Below are 22,981 nucleotides of genomic sequence, written 5' to 3'. Positions count from 1 at the left end.
GTCTTGGGGCCTGAACTCTGGGCCTGGGCACTGTCCCTCAGCTCTTCAGCTCAAGGCTAGCACTCTAACACTTGAGCCACAGCACCACTTCTGGCTTTTTTCTTTTTGCTTATGTGGTGCTGCGGAATCGAACCCAGGGCCTCTGGCATGCAAAGCAAGCGCTCTACCACTGAGCCACCTTCCCAGCCCCCTTTCTACAGGTTTTTAAGGACCAAATAAGTTGTGGATATGCCCCAAGGCCTTTACGAGAAGCTAAGGGAGAGATATTCAAAAGTGGCAGTAGATAGGTGACCAGAGCGTAATTATGTAGCTTTACTTCACTGTTACCATAGCAGGAGTTCAAATCAATATGATGGTTCGTAGTTACAGGACCAGAAGACATACTGGAAACTGACATTAATGAAGGGTCATTCATTGTTGGAAAACATAAATCAGGATGCACCAAAGGTTGCAATCAACAGTGTCCAAAAAAGCAACACAGAATGGGATAAAGTTATTGCAAGTATATATTTGATAAATGGTTCACATCAATTATATATAAAAAACGGGGCTGGGAAGGTGGCTAAGTGGTAAAGTGCTTGCCTCGCATGCATGAGGCCCTGGGTTCAATTCCTCAGCACCACATAAGCAAAAAGGAAAAAAAGCAGGAAGTGGCACTGTGGCTCAAGTGGTAGAGCACTAGCTTGAGCTGAAGAGCTGAGGGACAGCACCCAGGCCCAGAGTTCAGGCCCCACGACCGGAACCAAAAAATAAAATAAAATAAAGAATATATAAAAAACATCATTGCAATGAAACACAACCTGATTTTACAATGTGCAAAGAACTCAGATGTTTCTCCAGAGAAGACAAACTGTTAACAAGCCCACGAAGAAGGTGTTTAACATCATTAATCACCACTAAAGTGTAAGTCAAAATAATGAAGAAAATAACTACTTCATATGAATTAGGTAGGATAACTACAAAAAAATAAAGTAACAATATTGACAAAAGTGTGGTAAAATTGGAACAGTTCTATGGGAAACAGAATGGCATCTTTTCAAACAATTAAAAACAGGATTATTCATATCTGTAATCCTAACTATGAACCGTGATCCTTGCATTTCAGCCTCCTGTCCTGAGTGGTTACTCAGGACAGGAGGCTGAAATGCAAGGATCACGGTTCATAGCTAGCCTGGGCAGAAAACTAGAAGAGGATCTATCGTTTAAAGTAGTAGAACTCTAGCCTTGAGGAAAAGTTCAGGGACAGTGACTTGGCCCTGAGGTCAAGCCCCATGACACAAAATTTTAAAAGAAAAGAGAGTTTTCATGTGATCCAGTGACTACAATTCTGGGCATACACTCTAAACATCTAAAAGCAAGGTCTGGAAGAGATCTTGTACACTCATATTCATTTAGTATAATACTCAAAACATGGAGGCAATCCAGTGGCCATCAACAAATGAATAGTTAAAGCAAATGTGGTTTATACATATAGTGGTATATTATTTCAACTTCAAAAAGAATTATGGGGCTGGGAAGGTGGCTCAGTGGTAGAGCTCTTGCCTTTCATTCATGAGGCTCTGTGTTCGATTCCTTAGGACCACATAAGCAAAAAGAAAAAAGCCAGAATTGGCGCTGTAGCTCAAGTGGTAGAGTGCTAACCTTGAGCTGAAGAGCTGAGGGACAGGGCCCAGGCCCAGAATTCAGGCCCCACGACCAGACCCCCCCCCCAAAAAAAGGATTATGTGACATATACTATATTATGGATGACTCTTTGGAACACTGCTAAATTAAATAAGCCAGTCATAAAAAAGATCAAATATTACATGATTCTACTTATATCAGTAGTTACATAGAACAGTCTAATTGATAGAGAACGGAAGCAAAATCATATTTGATGTATACCTTGAAGCAGAGGAGAATGGAAAATTGTTTTAATAAATAAAGAATTTGAATCTTAGGGGATGTAAAGAGTGTGGACATTGAGATTGTACAATATTGTAAATGCACTTATTACTACTATGTTATATTCTTAAAATGATTAATAAAACCTGGGAGAGAATTATGAAGGGGTTAAGCATAATCATGGTACATTGTATGCCTATGTGGATATATCAAAATGAAAAAATCCACTTATTTAAGTAGGTAATGCTAATAGAATTGAAAAAAGGCAATAAATTTTAAGTTAATTGTGCAAGTTTAAGTCAGAGGGCTTTGCTTCTTCAAAACAGCAATTTAGATATCCAATTTATCTGTCCACATATTGTTGATGGGACATCACAATGTACAGTTCCCTGTGAGTAACAAGTGCTTATGTGCCACTCAGAGGGAGTTAAACCACTTCATATGGGTAGTTATGGATAAAAGGTAATGGTTGGAACTGGCTCCAGCGTGGTGGGGATGAATGATGTAGCCAAAAATACACACCCTTTTCCCATGAAGCTTTAGGTGCTAACACATGACTTTTTCTGAATATGGTCTGGGGAGTGCCCCTATACTTCCCATCCAATCAAAAGTGTTTTCTGTGCTTGTGCTCTGAGATGGGGCATCCAATAAGGAAAAATTCCATACTTATGTTCTGAGACTAGGAAAACAATTATGAGACAATATGTCCCTCTTTACGCTGGGGAGTCTGTTTCACTGCTCTGTTTTTGCTTTGAGGTAGAGACTGTTGCACTGCTCTCTTTTCACTTTGAAGAAAAACTGCTTTAAAAACTGTTCTGCTCTCTAATTCTTTAAAGAAAACAAACTCTAGACATAGACAATACTGTTATTCTGAAGATGTTGAGGGCAAGGAAGCATTGACCTTCAGCTTTGAGACTAGATTTAGATTAGAATTTGATATGTTTGGTGCTGTGGTTTCAGATTAATCTGAACCAGGCTAATGTCTGCATTTTCTCAATTTTTCAACTAGAATCTCTAAAGTATTAGGGAAAAAAGAAAACAAACAAATAAAAAACAACAAGAACCTGATATTAGGCAAGCAAAGGCTCCAGAAATTCTCAGATTTCTTCCTTTTTTCTTGTATGAATCTAGTAAATGAAAATTAATGCAGCAAACTAGCATTTTTAAGGTGTTAAAGTCTGTAGAATGTGGTTTCTTTTCTTCCTCTTATTCTGAGATAGAAATTGATCTATTCTAAAGCCAGAGGATATGTTTGCTTCACAAGCTAGATCAGGTTCGCTGAATTTTGCTTTCTTAAAAATTGCCTAACTCCTGTAAGAGAGAATTGAAGACTGCTACGGAGGTGGGATTGAGTGTGAGATGTGGGAAGTGTTCTCATACTCTGCATCTAGAGGGCAAGAAAATATGATGATATGCTCGCTGCCTCAAGCAATTCAGAAAGTGGCTCGCAGTTTCTAAAACTTACTTCCAAACTTTCACCTTCTCCTTCCCACCAAGAATTCCCCCTCAGGCTTCTTCTTGCCATAGTGTCTTCACAGCTTAGAACTGCTTCGCCTCAGAAATGTGGCATCAGAAGTGTGCCCTGTGGTCAGCCAAGCAGCTGGTATCTGACTGATTCATCTATGGCTCTGAAAATGCTGCAGCTCAATCTGTGCTCTGTGTTCAGGGTTCAGTAAGCATGCTTAAGTCCATAGTTACATGCTTTCAGAGAGCAGTCTTTCCTCTTTCTTTAGTGGTAGGAGCACAAATATAATGAAGCAGCCACACATAACTTTTGGTTTCATAACCACTTGCAGAGGCGAGTTGCCAAAGGGAACCAAGGCAATATGCGAATAAGGTGTTTTCACTGGAAGCTCATAAGCCTCCATTCCAAAAAGGGAGCTGCTTAAAATAAATTCTGTCTGGGAATGGACTGTGTAGGAGTTAGAATAATATTTTTCTCTGAAAATGATGGATTGAGGGAAAGCATTGACTAAGCCTAATCATCTTCCAAAAAGCTATATAACTAAAGTATATCCTGTTACTAAAATCATTCTAGGGACTTGAAGAATAGTTTAACTCATAAAGCACAAGCTGAGTAAGAATTTTCTAACAATTTCTGGCCTGGTTGTCCTGGTTTAGTGGATTGCTCTCAAATTGTTAACCCCTTTCAAAATAACCAGCTGAGTTGCAAAAGAGCCAATAGAGCAAGATTGTGAATACAACTTGTGATCAATACCAGAAGTAGTAACTCATTAGGGGTATAACCTGGGCAGACTTCCCACTCAGAGTGGTTGCTTCCTGTCAATAACATGCCCTTTAGCAGAAATAAACTTTGCCATGCTAAGTTCCTTTCAACCTAGTGGTCTTTCTTGGGATATTGGGTTACAGTAGGGGAGTATTCCCAACAATGGGGGACTAGTCCAGGATCCATGTTATGCAAGGGGGATGTAGGGAGACCCTCAGGAGGAGACACATCCTGACTTGTTGAGATAGCTCAAGGTTGGGTTAAACACCATCCGTTGTGGTAAAGGATGCAAAGTATATCAGCAATTTCAGAAAAGGGCCAAGGAAGCACCTCAATAAAAAGTAATCTCATACATCAGCCATGAGAGGAAAAATTGGACTAGAGCATACTACCTGGTTGGTTGGGGATTTTTAGGGGCTGAGTGTGTCTTAGGCACAAAGAGAACTTGAGTCTCGATGTGTGTTTTCATTCCCTGGCCCAAGAATAAAAATGTGGGAGCTGGAGAAATCTTCAGTAACGGGAGAGTTAAATATGAGAAGGGTGCACAAGAAACTTACAATAGGGAGTTTTACATGCACCAAAAACTGAAATCACAAGAGACCTGCTAAAATGGGGAAATAAGAATTCTAGGCCTAAGGAACCTAAGAACAATGATCTAAGGACCTGCTTCTGATAATCCATAGGGAGAATGTTGACAAAGGTCTGAGAACACTATTATATAATGGATGATTTTCATTATGGAGCTCCATAATGTGCACGTGTCCAAACAAAAACTTGTTATGAATATGTGCTTGCATTTGTGTGTTTTAAATCTTAAATCCTGAAAGGGGATCTCAAAAAAGTCCTACTCACTAAACTCCCTCAGCTGCCCACTTTGACTCTGAAGCCCGGATTGATCCTCCAGCTGATCCAAGGATGTATGGAAATGAACCTTAGTTTCAGAAGCAGACTCTTTGGGTACACTTAAAATTCAAGTCAAAAACCAGGTGCCAGTGGCTTGCACCTGCAATCGTAGCTACTCAGGATATGAGAATTAGAGTTCAAAGCCAGCCCAGGCAGGAGAGTCCTTGAGACTCTTACCTCCAATTAACCACCAACAGCTAGAAGTGGTGCTGTGGCTCAAGTCTTAGGTCTTTTGCCTTGAACTCTGGGCCTGGGTGCTATCCCTGAGCCCTTCAGCTCAAGTCCTATGTCAAAGAAAATAATGCTTTGGTGAAATGGGTTAAATATTCTGCCCACCATTACTCTTAAGATTCTGTGGCACAGAAACCAGAAAAACAAGTGGTCCACTTCCTACTATGATGAATCTCCGATCCTCAAGGGCATGGAGTGCATGATATGTCATTCAAACACGGCCTGGGGAAACTTGTAAAACCCTGCTGTTGCTGTTCACAAGAGTATGGATCTAAGACAAAAACCCTATCTTCCCAAGCCAACTATACCCCTTGCTTCTCTAGGTACGGGGAGGGGTAATTGGCATTTCTGGGAAACTTATCAAGATGCAGTGGAATCAAAACCTTGAAGAGATGAGCAGTAATCACTAAGTATAGTCAGGGGAGATATCTAATGGTATTGTGGAGGACCAGTGTTGTAGACCTTCCTGGCCAACTAGAGTAGAACCCATACTTTGGTTCAATTGGCCATCCCTTTCACCCTAGATTTCATGAACTTGTCCATTCTCAAACATTTTATACTAGTTAGGAGAGACCCCTTCCCTAGAGGGTCATTCGTATTTTCTAATTCCTTAGGTGCTTTTCAGGATCCCCCCTGACAAAGTTTCCAAAAAGTTCAAAGCTTGAAACCAGAAAGCACCTTATGAATCAGTTTTATTCTTATGATTAGTATAAATAAAATATTTTGGGTGTTGGGAATATGGCTTTGTGGAAAATTGTTTTTCCAGTATGCATGAAGCCCTAGGTTTTATTCCTCGGAACCACATAAACAGAAAAGGCTGGAAGTGGCACTGTAGTTCAACTGGTAGAGTGCTAGCCTTGAGCAGAAGAAGCTCAGGGAGCCCCAGGACTGGCAAAAATAAATAATAGAATAGAATAAAATCAAAAGAGGTTTGTTATTTATACTAAAATTTTTTTTAACCCATAAACTAAATGCTCTAGTAGGATGGCATGGGAAAATTAGCTGTAGAAACATTATCTGACAAGGTAAGAGCTTCTGTGGTGATTGGAGACAAAAGTTGCACAAAGAACTTTTTTTTCGGGGGGGGGTTCCGGTCGTGGGGCCTAAACTCTGGGCTTGGGCACTGTCCCTCAACCCTTCAGCTCAAGGCTAGCGCTCTACCACTTGAGCCACAAGCCACTTCTGGCTTTTTTTCTTTTTTGCTTATGTGGTGCTGAGGAATCAAACCCAGGGCCTCAGGCATGCAAGGCACACACTCTACCACTGAACCACCTTCCCAGCCACTGCACAAAGACCTTAGAAGGTTTGAACATTGGAAAGTGAGCTAACTAAAAACTCTGACGAAGAGCTGGGAAGGTGGTTTAGCGGTAGAGAGCTTGCCTTGCATGCATGAACCCCTGGCATCGATATCTCAGCACCATGTAAGCAGAAAAAGAACTGTAGCTCAAGTGGTAGAAAGCTATCCTTGAGCTGAAGAGATGAGGGACAGTGTTCAGGCCCAGATTTCAGGCCTCACAACCAACAAATCCAAGAACAAAGAAAAGAAAAAAAGAAAAAAAAATATGGGCACTGGTGGCTCACGCCTGTAATCTTAGCTACTCTGAAGACTAAGATCTAAGGACGGTCATTCAAAGCTAGGCAAGGCAGGTAAATTCTGTGATACTCTTATCACCAAGAAACCACTCAGAAAACTGCAAGTGGTGTTGTGGCTCAAGTGGTAGAGGACTAGCTTTGAGTTGAAGAGCTGAGGGACAGCATCCAGGCAAAGTGTTCAGTTGCAAGACCGACCAAAAAAAAAAAAGGCAAGCTACACCTAAAGGGTTTCCTACCAAGAGAGATATGATGCAAATTCATTCTTGGAGCAGACACTCTGTGTATGTATTTTGAGTCTACCTAGATTCAAATTGAGACTGAATAAGTGAGGTAAATACTGTGGTGATTGTGTCCACAAAAGGACTACTGCTATGACTGTGTGGCAGGGAGGCCACACAAGAGGTCCTATTTGTGCTGTCATGGAGCTCAGACCCCATGTGCATGAAATTCATGATAGGTCAGCAAAATGTGATCTGAGACAACTTGGAACACCTTGTTACTCTTCTCAGAAGCAAGAGTCTATTTCAAAAATCCCTGAAACTGATCAGCTCTATTCTTTCCAGGTCAAGTACCTGGGGAAAATTGGACATTTCTGGGAAACTTACAAGGATGTAGTGAAGGCCAACCCTTTGAGATGAGCAGTAAGTACAAATCATAGCCAGGGGAAATGTCTGGTGGTATTCCAGGAGTCTACTATTGGAGATGTTACTGGCCAACTGGAGTGGAATCTGTGCTTTGGTTCCATTGGCCAATCCACACCTGACCATTCTCAAACACCTTAAATTAAGTAAGGAGAGACTTCTTAGTTAGAGGGTCATTCAAACTTCATATTTGCAAAAACAAACTACATATTTACAAATTTCATATTTACTTAGGAGCCCCTGAAAAGTTCCCAAAGAGCTTAAAGCTAGAAACCAGAAACAGCAGCTTAAATTAGATTTATTCTGTTGATCTCCATAACCTATGATCTTCATAATCGAATTGTTCCAATATGTGCTTTTATTTATCAGCAGGATTTGTTTATTGGAAATGCCACCATGTAAAAGTAACTAGAAGCCCCTGGTAGGATTGAATGGGAAAAGTTTGGTCTAAATATAATACTTGATCAGATAAGATGGTGATAAGTGAAATGAACCCCAACATAGGGGCACAACTGTTTTTTTTCATTTCTTGCTATTGTTTCTAACATAGTTATAATGTTCCATGTGATTTTTGTTTCTTTGTATTCTGTCCCCCCACCCACCAAAACGGCATAACCACTGTTTCCAATGTTTTTGATGTTGGTGCCCTCCATCTTGTATATGGACTTCACTAGATTGGGGAGGAAAAGGGGAAAAAACTTAAAGGGGAATACAGGTTGACCCATTGTAACAATGAGATGCACAAGACACTGTTCAAAAACAAACTTTACAATTTAGGCGGGGGTCGGGGAGAGTGTATGGAGTAGTTTTGGAGCTAGGAGGTTAGGGATGGTAGGGGACATATAAAGGAGGAGGTAACAATGCTTGATAGGAAATGTATGCTTTACCTTGCTCATGTAACTAACCCCTCTGTACAGTATTTTTACAATAAATATATAAAAATAAAAGAATAAATATACTTCAAAGGTAATCTGTGTGGTGGTTGGAGGCCAATGATACAGAAAGACTTACAAGGATTGAATACTGGAAACAAATTACGTAAAAACTGAGATGATGCTGAGTATAATCCTCAATGCGCAGATGGCTGAATTCTGAGGATCTTTGTTTGAAGCCAACCCAGACAGGAAAGATGAGACTTTTATTTCCAATGAAGGTGCAAAAAAAGATACTACTGGAGTTGTGGCTAAAGTGGTAGCCTTGAGTAAAACTGCTCTGGCACAATGCCCAGAGCATGAGATCAAACCCAAGACCAATCCCCCAGTCACTTATAAAAAAGGTTGTGTGTCTGTGTGTGGTGGCAGATCCCTTTACTAGTTTGATGACAGAATGAGCATTTTAACAATGAGTCATGGTGGCAATATTTACCTCTTTAGTAATTGTTTCCTTAGTAATGTGTGCACTGGTGCTTTATCTCTTCTATAACAGGTTTTGTTCAGTGACTGACTGAAAAACTGCCTTAATCAAACCCTTTTTTAAATCAAAATATCTTATTGGATACTGCTGAATAGGAAAGTCAATGATTATTGTTTGGAAGAAAAGAAAGTAAAATCAGATGGGAGAATTGTAGAAGTTAAATCTTGAAGTGCTTGACTGATATAAGCACTGCCCTTGTAAAGGTAGTCAAAACCTTACTAATGCTATTTTAGAGAACTGCTAGGGGCTAGAGACATGGCACTAGTAGTAGAACACCAGCTGAGTAAAAGTTGGTTATTTTTCATATGGCCAGGTGTTCAGATTTGGTTGATTATTAAAGCTTTTGACTAGTTTGAAAGGGGTCAAAATTTTGATCCATCATGAAAGATGATCCCAAAGCTCAAATTCATGGGAGCCAGTGGTGGGCTGCCTAGCCAGTATGCTTATTCAACTTGGACATGCAACAGGATGCCTTCTGCAGGAGTAAACTTTGCCTTGCTGAGATGGTGTTTGTAGGATACCTTAATTGACCCCGGTATTTCCATGACAGATCTTCTGTGCCATTCATGAGGCATCCTACACATCCAGCCGCCCTGTTGAGTCAACCTCCTGGATGGTCTAAACATGCCATTCCTGGTAGCTGATAATGGAACTAGGTATAAAGTTAATCTGCAAAATCAGGAAGAGCTACAAACAGACACACTCAGAAGCAAGCAACCTCATGCATTGGCCTTGCTAGAAAAAAATGAAACTATGTATCCTGCATTGGTACTTGTGTCTTTGTAGGGATGGTGTATGAGAGAAGTGACTTAGATTCAGGCTCTTAAATTCTTTCTGTCTAAGAGTCTTGATCTACAAATTCATTTGTCCAGCTAGGAAGAGTGAAAAGTTGGAGATGGAGTCATCTCTGAGAAAAATCTCTAATAATGGCGTTGAGAAAAGGGAGGAACGAGAAACAAAATCTGAAGGGACAAGTGTACCAAAAAATCTTACTCCCATTACAGCATGTCTCTGTGATTGAAGAATTCTAAACCTAGGAAGCTCAAGAAAATTGGAGCTAAAAAGCCTCCCTCAGACATTCTTAATATTGTCTTCTTTTAGGGAGAATGTGGGGAAAGCTATGAAAATATGTGTTAAGGCTGATTTTTATTTTTGAGCTCTAATTTTAATGTTCACTTGGTAAACTAAATCCTCTATATGCCTGTCTCTGTGTAAATACTCATCAACATGAAATATAAAGTGATTTTGATAAAAAATAAAAATGACTCAGAAGAAATTATAAATACAAAACAATCTTCACAGAAGCAAACTCTCAGAGATATTTCATGACTTTGACAAGGATAAAGTGGGTGAAGTTAGTATAAATTTAGAAGTATGACAATGCACAAAAACATAACAAGATACTCATATATTTCATTATATAACCCAAAGCAGAAAGCAAATTTTGTTTAGATGATTTTTAAAATCCAGTCTCTCAGGTACTGGGAAGGTGGCTCAATGGTAGAGTGCCTGCCTTGCATGCATGAGGCCTTGGGTTTTATTTCGCAGCATCACATAAGCAGAAAAAGATGGAAGTGCTGCTGTGGCTCAAGTGGTATCACTAGCCTTGAACTCAGGGACAGCACCCAGGCCCCAGAGTTCAAGCCCATGTCCAACAAAATAAAAATAAAAACAAAACAAAACACAGTCTCTCACTTTTCTGGCTTCAACTTTGTAATAACTCTGCTTCAGCCTAGGGCTAATATTTTAGGTGTGGACATGTATCAACACTCCTGAATCAGACTCTACTTGATCATTTTTTAAATACATATTTTGTTCTTAATTTCCCTCTTTATAAATTCACATGCACCTATAAAAAATGGTGTGGCCATCCCAATACCCTTCTCAAAGTACCTCCTAATGACAACTTACAAAAAGTTGTATTATATTACAAGGAAAACAATGCTACAAATAAAGAAAACCAATAATTAAATAATAATGATTAATAAAATAAAAAACAAAACAATTACCATTTTTTCAGTTTTTGAAGTGTACTACAAATTAGATTTTATTATTGTCATATTTCTTTACATTTAACACTGGCTAAGATTATGACGTTCAACAAGAATTTTATAGGCTATGAGTAGTGTTTAAATCACCCACTAAGACTACCATTTATAGTTCATCTCATAATTTGTATATGGCTTATATCATCATTTGTTCGTCACTAACATATAAAGTAAGGAAGGCCTACAGTTTTAACAGAAACTGTGTAGTTAACATAGTCAACTCTTTATTCTGCTCCTTTACACAAAGACTTTGCAACTTCTCATTAGTAAGGTTTCAATAAACTCTGAAATGTACATACTTAGTAGTAGTTATGTGCTACCATAAATCTTAAATACTTTATAGAAAAGTATTATGACCTGCCAAACAGTCCCAGTTTTGGCATATATAAGCAAATTCCCAAAATTAAATATATTTTAAACATTAAATATTTTAACAAACCTTAACACTTGCTGCAGTGTTCATTATGACAGGTCCCTTGTATAGAATAATTGAATTCCTCCTCCTACACATCTCTTGAACAACAAATATCTGGAATTATTTTGTGTTTGACATGTCGATCTTGATTTTTTCTTAAATGTGTACTTATGTAAGAAGTACATGGTTCTAAAATTTCATGACAATTCTTTTAAACTTACGTTTTGTTGTATTGTCTAATTTAAGAAAACCAATTACAATTTATATATAAAAAATGTTCTTTGCTCAATTCAGCATCACATACACTAACATTGGAATGATACAGAGAAGATTAGCATGGCCCCTGTGCAAGGATGACAGGCAAATTTCTGAAGCATTCCATCGCCCAATTTGTTAGGAAATGGAAAGACTTGGAAAAAAATTAAGTGAAGTAAGCCAAGTCCAAAGAAACATAGGTCCCATGGTTTCTCTAATATTCAATAACTAATGTATGTCTGGGATAAGCAGAAAAGGTCAAAAGTTATGTGTATATGACCAGAGAAGATTGTGTTAAGGGAAATGAACCCCAAGTTAGGGACACAAGTGGTTTTTTTTTTCTTGCTATTTTTTCTTACATACTTATGACGTGCAGTGGTTTTTTTTTTGTTTCTTTATATGTTCCTCCCCCATGTTATAACACCTGTTTTCAATGTATTTGAAGTTGGTGTGCCTACATCTTGTTTATACTCTCCTCTAATTTTTTGAGAGGAGGGACAAAAAAACAAAATGCTAAACTAGGGATACAGGTTGACCCATGTAACAATGAGATGCACAATACACTATGTTGTAAAGTGAACTTTACAATTGAGGCCGGGAAATGGAGGAGGTTAATGGACTTGTGGAGGTGGGAGGGAAGGGATGGTAGGGGAACAATAAAGGAGGAGGTAACAATGCTTGTTAAGAAATGTACTCATTACCTTGCTCATGTAATTGTTACCCCTCTGTACAATATTTTTACAATAAAAATGTATAAAAATGTTCTGAGATGGAAGAGTTTATTTCCTTTATTTTACTCATATAATTTCGTTAGCAAAGAAATTCATGCAAAACTCCGATATGAAGGTAATTTGAATAAATATGTTTGTGAACACACGCATGTGCTTAAGCACTTGCATGTGTGTTGGCGTGCTCAGAGTTTGAAATCAGGGCTTCAAGTCTTGCAAGGCCTTTTCTCTCTAGATTGGTGTGCTACTAAATGAGCTACATCTCCATTCTTGGCCCTTTGCTAGTTCATTAAAATTTTTGAAAAATAATCTCATGAATTTCATTTGCCCTGATTGGGTTCCAACTGTTATCCACAGATCTCAGGCTCCTGAGTAGATATCCCAAGTAGTTAGTTTTACAGGTCTGACAAACCAGCAAAGACTTTCAGAATAACGTTAAAAGTAGAAGAAAATTTACTTCAGAGTGGCATGTTTTAGCATCTCCAATTTTAAAGCATTTTGGAGTGATTATTTATGATTTTTTAAATTTTTGGTTACTTATAAGAAAGTAGATGATGATATTTAAAAGTTTTAGTACTTTTTAAAAAGGATACTGGAATTGTGGGACAGAAGAAATTTGCCTCTCTTTGGACTTCAATGTATAAGCTCAACTCTGAGCATGATAACCCAATGTCACCAACACAATCTGTGTTGAAGACAAATGTGACAGAAAACAATCACCATGGGCAATATGAATATTGAATTGAGAGTGTCATAGAATGGAGAGATTTTATCTACCTTTTGTATTGCTGAAAGACTTTTGGAAACTTTGACTCATTTCCTTCCTCACTGTGTGTGTCTTTAGGTCATGCACTTACTGCCTTTAATTACAATTCTTCCCAACACTAAAATGGTAATAACATTAGCATTATAGCAAATGTTATCTTAACAATTAAGGGAATAAAACTTGTGAAATACTTAACATAAACTTCTAGGAATGAGCTTTGAGTTTAGCCAGCATTCTTTTTAAAATACTAAATAGAATGTGATAAGTAGTACAGAAACCATTACATGTAGTGAGCAACCAGAAGTAATATCTATTGATCATGCTCTGCTTCCAAGGAAGCCAGGTGGATAACTTCTCTTGCTGTAAATCAAACTGGTTATCTTATGTCTTGATAGTGTAAAATTATCAGGGACAGAATGATGAAAGAATGTTGTAGACTGAGATGAAATCCATATGAAAATGTGCAAAACGGATAAAACACAAAATTATCTGAGCAGTATATTGTGTTTTACAACATTTAAGTTACATCACAAAGATAAAGAAGACATAGAAGAATAAATTCATTTTTTGTTGTCCCATCATAGGTCCTTAAAAGGATTAACTCTTTCCTCATTCTTATACAGGCATCATCGGATGAGAGGAACTGTATTTTATTTTTTGTTTGCTTACTTCCATTTATTCTTCAGTTTTAAATCTGAGCTACTTGAGACTGAAAGAAACCAAGGGAAATTAGACAAACAGGCTTTGGAAAGAACAATCAATGTAAAATAAATAAACTACAGCCTTGTAACAGGTCTAACTAATTGAGTTATATACTGTCAATTGTTAACACAAAATGATTTAAGCAATACCATGTCATTAAAAACTGAAAAATGTTAGGAGTTGCTACATTTTTTTTCTTTTATACTACCTTGAATTAATAATTGATCTAATTTAGCTAGAATAAAGATGAGATTAACAGAAACTGGATCAAAAATGGACAAAAGGTTTGAATAGACATGTTCTCAATAAAGCCCTGAAAATTGCCTGTGGGTTTACAAAGTTGTGTTTAATACAACTTCTATGCTGCCTTAATGCTTTTTGAGCAGAAGTCATTAGAGAAATATAATTCAAAATTACTATGATACAACTTCATAACTATTATAACTTATCAAAAAATTAATGGAACCAGTTATGGTGGTAAAGGCTTGTAATTCCAAGCATTTAGGAGGTTGGATTTAAGTCTAAGGCCAGTATAGGGTACTGCAGATAATAAAAACCTGCCCTTTATTACCTCTGAAGAAAAGGTAATAACGTTGGTGAGAGTGTGGAGAAAAGGAAATTATCTACACTATTGGTCAAAAAACAGGTTAGTATTCTTGTTGTAGAAAGTAGTATGCACGTTTCTAAAGAAATTCAAAGTTGAGATATCATGTGACCCACCAATCATGTGATTATTTCTCTCTAGGTAACTAGAAAATAAATCTGTAGATCATTGTTATTCACATTATTCACAAGAGCAGCCAAGATATAAGTCAATGTTCAGTTTTCAACTGCAGACTAATAAAGCAACCTTGGTACAAGCACAAATATCTTTTTCTTTTTCATCCTTAAAATAACAAGAGACTGCTGCCATTAGCCATAACTTACAATGACCTGAAAAATATATTGGAAATGAAGAAAAATGTTGTGTTCTGATCTTTGTAAACACTCTCTCTCTCTCTCTCTCTTTCTCTCTCTCTCTCTCTCTCTCTCTCTCTCTCTCTCTCACACACACACACACACACCAACCTCAAATATTAAGACAGAATTTTTTTTAAGTAAAGCAAAGTGGAACATCTGGGGCATTTAGTTCACAATGTAGAAGATATACAGTATGAGGTATAGAGTTGAAATGTACATGAGAATACAGGGGACAACATTGGCCTTACATAGGAATGATAAATAAGTAGGAGTTGTTCTTCCTAGTAAGGGTTGCTCTTTTAGTTGTTCTTCTTTCAGTAATGGATAAGATGAACGTAATTTTTTCAATATACCTGCCTGTTTGGAGAAATGATAACAAACAATATAGCAATAATGTTGCACGCTCAACATAGAACAAACTGTCAAATTAAAATACATGAGATTATCCTTGATGTAAACTAATTATTACAAATAAGGGAAACCATGGGAACTATGTTTTTTTAAGTCTGGCTTATTTCACTTAATATGATTTTTTCCAAGACCTTCATTTCCTTACAAATGAGGTAGTATCTTTCTTTCTGATGGAAGCATAGTATGTGTGTGTATGTGTGTACGTGAGTGTGTGTCTCATTTTCTTGATCCATTCATCTACTGAGGGCCATCAGGGTTGATTCCATATCTTAGCTATGGTAAATTTTACTGTGATAACCATAATTGTGCTGGTAGCTTTAGTGTGGCCTTGTTTGTGGCCATCTGGTTAAATGCCCAGAAGTAGGATTACTGGGTCATAGGGAGCATTATTGTGTACATCAAGTATAATCTTAGTAGATGAGTAGAACAGCTCAATAGCTATGTACATATGACCGTATAAGGTGATTCTAAGTGAAATGAACTCCAAGACATGTTCTTTGTTGTTGTTGTTCTTAATGTACTACATGATTTATTTTTATCCTTTTTATGTTTTCCTACCTATGGTTTATCCCCTGTAGTCACTGTATTTGATTTTGGTACCCTGTGTATTGTAAATATGTTGATCCGAACTGGGGAACGGGAAGGAAAAAAAAATAGTGAGACAAAGGACAAAGGGGGAAAATATGCAACAGTGTTACTCACAAAACAATAGCTTGGAAACGATCTTGGGAGGTGCGTTATTAGGGAAGAGGGAGAAAAATGGGTGAAGAGGTAACAAGATAGAAAATAAATTAATTCATGACCTTAATTATGTAAATATAACCCTTCTGTACATTACCTTGACAATAAAATTTAAATAAAATATATGAGAGCAGCAATACAGTTGGTGGGACTAGGGGAAATGCTGTACTATACAAAGAAAAGTAGAACAGCTGTGGAGAGCAGCAACTTGACTTTAATGTAGGAAGTAATAAACTCTAGCGTATAGATTTTCAGCCTCATGTCAGTCACTAAAAAGGGAAAACAAAATGCATAATCAGCAAACCAATAGAGATAAAATAGAAAACTAAACAATTGAGGTGAAGAGATGAATTGCATCAAGAATAACAAATGACACAATTAGAAAACAATAACAAGATAGTAAGTTTAATAAACATTACCCATAATTCTATTAAATGTTGTTTACATCACAATTTGTTAGAACTATAATTCAAATCACAGTTTAATAGTATATCATTTTAGTAATAGTTTACTTATTATTGATTACTTTATATTGAATGTTTAATATATAATTTTACTTTCTGCAGATATAGAAAAAAATGAAACTAATTTCAATAAATTAATGTAATAATTCAAAGTGTATCCTACACTTAGCACTCATCTTAACATGAAAAAATAAATTATTGCACCTCATTGTAGTAAAATTCACACCACACAATACAGGAGGGTATGACTCCTCTAATCTAGCTAAAATTGTGGAAATTTGAATTTTACATGCATGTTTAATTCCTGTCTAGGTGACATCTAAAACATATACAATCATATACATGAGGAGTATTTCAGATGATACTTAAAAGTCACATTCATTAATTAAATTTTTATTATTTTGTACTAAATAAATATTTAAAGAGAGACTGAATTTCTGAGTAGATGATGATGTATGTGCGCCAGATTATTCATATTGAGGCTTATTTTATATTTCTGACATTGTTTCTACAGTCGGATTTAAATTTCCATAAGGGGTGAAGTGCATTATATTGGATAAATGTAAGTAAACTGAATGTTTATTCCATTAATCTTTGCCACTTGTCTAATCCCAATATAATTTATCCATGTGTTTGATGTAATGAAAATAACAACAGATAAAAGCAAGATAAATCAGTCTGTAGTAGACAAGTATTTTCACCTTTATTTTCATAGTTGGTCCTCTTTTACACTACAGAATATTCTTGGAAAATGTGCTCCAGGCTGGCCACAACTGCAGAATATTATGGTTTGATGAATCATAAGAGAAGGAAGGAAGGGGACCTTTCTTCCAAAAGTCTGCTCCATGGAATGTGATCTGTTTCATGGTGCTGAATTGGAAATGAACATTTTTCACAGTCAAACTTGAAAAGCCATCTTGATAGACCATTTCTATAAGTGGTTACAGAGGATTATTGATGGCTTTGCAAGGATGCCAGATTGACTCATTTTGAGACAATTAACAGGAATTTAGTTAGCTGTTTCTTTGTATCTTTAGGAGAAAAACTCATTGACTCTAGGTCAGGGGATCATTGGGACCCAGAGAAGCTACTACCTTGAATAGTAATCCTAGACCTCTAAAACAAGCAAAAAAATACCACACAAAACCAACCAACAAACAAAAACTCCAGTAAGCACAGCCAGTCAGGTCTGCTATCACAGCCTACATGAAGTCAGGTAAAAAACAGAAGCTGAAAGTCATTTAGCTGATCAATAATGTATTTTTTATGAGGCAGACTCAAATGAGACTCCAGAGAGTCAGAAAGAATGAACAGAGAGACTAAAATTGATCACACAAAGATTAGAAAGTAAAATTCCTTGTAGAACAAGTAAATCATAGAAAGCCTATGCATGTAAGAGCAAGCCAGAAAACCAAATTCCAGAAATGCACATTTTCTTAGAGGTCAGCTTAACGAATTATCAATGGAAATCTTTGAATTCTTAAATATTTGACCACATGTGGGAGAAGGCTGAAGAGAATGAAAATGTCATTAGTCACATTAGGAAGTAATCAAGCAAAGGTTTGTTATAAAAAGAGAAAACAATTATTCCAAATGTGGTTCTCATTTGTTTTGATGTAACAGTTCTTGATTTAGGTGCTAGCAATTGCCATACAATTGTTCAGTCCCACAGCTGAGTTGATACTGGCTGCAGTATTCCTGCATGAAGGAAAAGAGAAAATTTACAAATGTCTGATGAAATGAGTTGAAGGTGAAGTGTTCTAATAGTGATATATGAGGTGTAGACACAAGTGAAGAGGTGGATTTTCTTTTCTAAAAATTCTCCATTTTTAGCCTGGTGCCAGTGGCTCCGAGCTGTAATCCTAGCTAACCATGAAGCTGAGATCTGAGGACTGAAGTTCAAAGACAGCCTGGGCAAGAAAGTCCTTGAGACTCTTATCTCCATTTAACCACCAAAAAACCAGAAGTGACACTGTGGCTCAAGAGATAAAGTACCCCACTTTGAGTTGAAGAGCTCAGGAACAGTGCCCATGCCAAGAATTCAAGCCCCTCGAACAACAACAACGACAAAATCTCCCTTTTCTTGGACTGCCTACATCTTTTCCTAATATTCAACAAAGAAGCCATTTTGTCACCCACTACCTTTAAGTCCTATGCTAGCTATTGCAAATAGAATGATTTGGTATCTTATGTCAAAGGGTTCATTTTTGTGGAAACAAATGCCAGCAGTGGTAACTTTTTTTCCAGTCCTTGAACTCTGGACCTGGGCACTGAACATGGTTATACTTGTAGCTTTCATGTGAGCTTGTTTGTTAATTTTTGGATTACTGCCCATGTGGGGAATTACTGGGTCTTAAAGGAGATGTATATTTACTCTTTTCAGGAAACTCCGTACTGCATTCCACAGTGTTTGAACAATTTTATTTCCAACCAACTGTGTGATAGAGTTCCCAATTGACTGCATCCATGCCAGCATTTGCTATTGTTAGCTTTCTTCATAATGAACGTTCTAACTGGGAAGAGGTAGAATCTGTCTTGTTTACTTGTAGATACCAAAACTGAATGAATCCATGAAACCTATATTATTTTGTCTGCATTCCTTTCTCTTTTCTCTTAGTAGAATTTTCCCAAGCCTTTCATTTTTTCTTAAGACTGGTGAAAAGTTATCCTTTCTAATGGGTGAATAGAATTCTATTGTGTGTGTGTGTGTGTGTGTGTGTGTGTGTGTGTGTGTGTGTGTGTGTGTGTGTGTGTGTAAGATGACTATAAGCCCATGAGTTCATTTCTAAGCCTTCTGTTTCATCTGTAATTTTGTAATTCCATATTAAATTTGAATTGCTTTCTCGAATGCATTGAAGGATATTGTTGGGATTTTGATAAGTATTGCATTGTTAGTAGTTTGGGGGCTGTTTTGCAGTTTTCACTATATTAATTCTTACAACAAGGAGCATTGAAAGACTTTCCATTTCCTTAAATCTCCTTCAGTTTCCCTTTTTATATTTTTAAAGTTTTCACAGTAGAGGTCCTTCACATATTTAGCTAATTAATTCTCAGTTTTGTTGTTGGTCTTTTGTTTAGATTTGTTTTTATTTGGAGGCTAATACATATGAGGTTGTTTTTTGGGTTTCAGCCTGGTTCATCCCACTGTTGGTAACAGAAAAACTACTGATTTTTGTGGGCTATATACCTTGCTACATTGCCGAAGTTTAACATCACTTTTACTATCTTAAGGCAGGAAGCTATAGGGTCATTTCATCTGTAAAAAGGGATAGGTTTACTTCTTCCCTATTTGAATCCTCTTTATGTTTTTCTCTTCCCTATTGCTTTTGCTAGATAGTCCACTACCATATTGAAGAGTAGTAGAGAGAGTGGACATCCTTGTCTCATTCCTGATTTTAATGTCTCCATACTTCCATTGTTACGTAATTGCTAATTATCATTATCATATACATATTCAGTAGTATATTGAGGAACGTTCCATGCATTCCTAGCTTCTCATAACTTTTTAATCATAAAGGGGTATTGCAGGTTGTTAAAAAGCTATTTCTACATCCAAATAGACAATGATGTGTTTCTTGCCCTGGCTTCTGCTGATGGTTTGTATTATGTTTACTGACAAGAATATTGAATCCAATTGTATCCTATGCTCAATCCTATTTGATCATACGATGTGATTTTTTTGTTAGTGGCAGAAATTGGTTGGTGAGAATTTTTTAAGAAGTTCTGTATCAATGCTGATCAAAGAACTGGGTTCATAGTTCTCTTTCTTTGGTGAGTCCCTATGTGATTTGGGAAAGAGTCTAATTCTAGCCTCATAGAATGTGTTTTGATAATTCCATTTCTCTTTCTATTCCATTGAAGAGTTAGTTCTAACTACTGTAAGTTCTTTGCAGGCCTTAATTTCATGGTAAATTCATTGAGTCCTAGATTTTTCTGGAATGGAAAGTGGTTTATTGACATTTCATTTTCATTACTTCTTATGTGTTACTTCTTGGTTCAGATCAAGTATAGGAAAGCATGAATTTCTCCAGGATTCTCCAGGTGATTGGCATACGGTTTTCAAAGTACTCTCTTGTAAACTTCTTAATTTTTTCTTATTTATGTGGTGATGTCTCATTTTGTCTGTAATTTTCTCTATTTGGGTGAGTTCTCTTATTTTGGGGGGGGGGATTTTATATCATGAAGGTGATATACTGAAGGGTGGGTTACAGTTAAATAAGTAATGAGTAAATTTTTTGTGGGGGGGGGTCCGGTCGTGGGGACTGAACTCTGGGCCTGGGTGCTGTCCCTCAGCTCTTCAGTTCAAGGCTAGTGCTGTACCACTTGAGCCACAGCGCCACTTCTGGTTTTTTTCTTTTTGCCAATGTGGTGCTGAGGAATTGAACCCAGGGCCTCAGGCATGCAAGGCAAGTGTTCTACCACTGAGCTACCTTCCCACCCCCATGAGTACATTTTTTAACAGTATTACCCTTCCTCATTTTGTTCTCCTTCCCCCAACCCTGACATCCTACTCCCCCAAAGTTGTGAAGTTCATTTCTAACATATCGTCTGTATATCACTGCTGCTTTGGTTAATCTTTGTCCCACCATTTCTGTGATTTCCCTTCCCTTCCCCAAATCAGATTAATTTATCTATAAGACAAAGGGTACAGAAATTAAAAAAAAACATTGACTACAGGGAATAAACCAAAGGGTAAAAACTAAATAGAAATAACTAAAAATTGTTCACTATACAATCATCTTGTATCCATGTCTTGGAGCACATTTCAATAAGCATCATTTTATATGGTGATATGCATATTGCTATTGAGCTATTTTGAATATCCCAGACATATTCTATTTTTTCCAAATGAGTGAAAACCTGTAGACTCTGATTCTTTGGGTCTGGCTTGTTTGACTTATGTTTTCCAAGTGATTCCATTTCCTTACTAATGGGGCAATATCATTCATTCTGACGGAAGCATAGAGTTTTGTGAATATATTCGACATTTTCTTGATCCATCATTGCTGGGTCATATAGGAGCTCTATTGAGGAACCTCTATACTTCATTACAGAGTATTTGAACAAGTTTACATTTCTACCAGTAGTGTAGTAATGTTCCTTTTTGGCCACATCCCCACCAGCCCAATATCTCTTATTATTAGTTTTCTTCATAATGGTCATTTTAACTGGGGTGAGGGTGGAATCTAAATGTTGCTTTGATTTGCATTGCTTTTATGGCCAGAAATGTTGAGTATTTCTTTATGTGTCTTTAGGCCATGCACATTTCTTCTTCAGAGAGGTCTGTAGCCCACTTATTAAGAGGGTTGTTATTTCTTGGAGGATTTGTTTTTTGGGTGACATTAACTTTTTGGGCTCTAAATATATTTGAGATATGAGGCCATTGCACGTTGCAGAGCAACTAAAGATCTTCTCCCAATCTGCATGCTTTTTATCTATTTATCTACGTAAGTTCTCATCTTAGTCAGATTTAGTAATGGTCTGTCAAGTCTGTTAATTTATTTAAAAAACCAATTCTGATTTAGTGATTCTTTCTATGTTTTATTTTGTCTTTATTTAGTTATTTCTGATTTAAACTTTTTATTTGTTTCTGTCTATTGCCTTGGGTTAGGGCTTCTTCCTGTTTTCAAGGAGCTTGAGCTACATAATTAAAATATTCATTTGAGATTTTCCCAATTACTTGCTGTAGGCACAGAGAGCTATAAATTTTCGTGTAAGTACTGTAAATATCAGAGTAGCTGGTATTTTGTGTGTTCCTTTTTGTTAAATTCTAGAAACTTTCAGATTTCCATTCTAATCCCTTCAGTGTTGCACTGGTCATTCAGTAACTTTTTGTTCAGTCTTCATGGGTTTGAGTTTTTTTATTTTTGGCTTTAGCTGTTAAATACTAAGTTTGTTCTGTTATTCTGTAATATGCTTCCCATCCAGTTATTTTCTTGCTCTTCTCCTTCTTGATACCTATTTCCCTGAAATTTGATCTTCTAACTGAGTTTTGAAGTTCTGGAAAAATCATTTCTTATTTCTTGGAGTTTTTCTAAATGATTATCTCCTCTTTCCTATTAGGCCTATTCTGTCTTTGACACTGAGATTATCTTCTATGTCATCTATTTACTGTGGAGACATTCTACTTTGTTTTTGATTTCCCTGTCTTCTAATTGGTCATTTTTAGGGGTTCTATCCTACTAATGCTTTGTTTTAGGTCTTGCATGGACTTTCTGTACATTTTTTTCTTTGGGTGGGGGAGTTGCAAGGGTTGTTTTCTTAGCTCTGTCTTCTCTCATATCTTTTAACTAGGCATCCATTTTATTCTTGGACTCCTTTGAATTTTCAGAATTTATTTATATTTCTGTCTGTAGTCTCCGTGAATTATTTTTCTAATGATTGGTTGGTCTCATCTTGTTCACAAATTTTCTTGTAGAGGTTTTCTATCGTTCCATTAATCACATTTTTCAGCTGTATATGTAATGTATTTTGGTAACTATCTTCTAGATCCTTGATTGTCTGTTCTAATGCCTGGTTATTTACTGTGTGAATTATACTACTTTGACATCACTTTTCTTGTATTTTTCTGATTTGTTCTGTCCATTTGGAGGTTTTCT

At 36.8% G+C, this 22,981-nt stretch overlaps 1 pseudogene; it reads left to right on the top strand.

Moving 5' to 3' along the window:
* The first annotated feature begins 11,636 nt into the window (after window positions 1-11,636).
* On the top strand, window positions 11,637-11,749 carry LOC122117548 (annotated as a pseudogene).
* The last annotated feature ends 11,232 nt before the right edge of the window (window positions 11,750-22,981 follow it).

Source organism: Dipodomys spectabilis, unplaced genomic scaffold, assembly GCF_019054845.1.
Source record: "Dipodomys spectabilis isolate Male_0828 unplaced genomic scaffold, ASM1905484v1 ptg000143l, whole genome shotgun sequence".
Taxonomy (NCBI): domain Eukaryota; kingdom Metazoa; phylum Chordata; class Mammalia; order Rodentia; family Heteromyidae; genus Dipodomys; species Dipodomys spectabilis.
The sequence above is the reverse complement of the archived record's forward strand: the minus strand, read 5'-3'. Positions and strand labels throughout refer to the sequence as shown.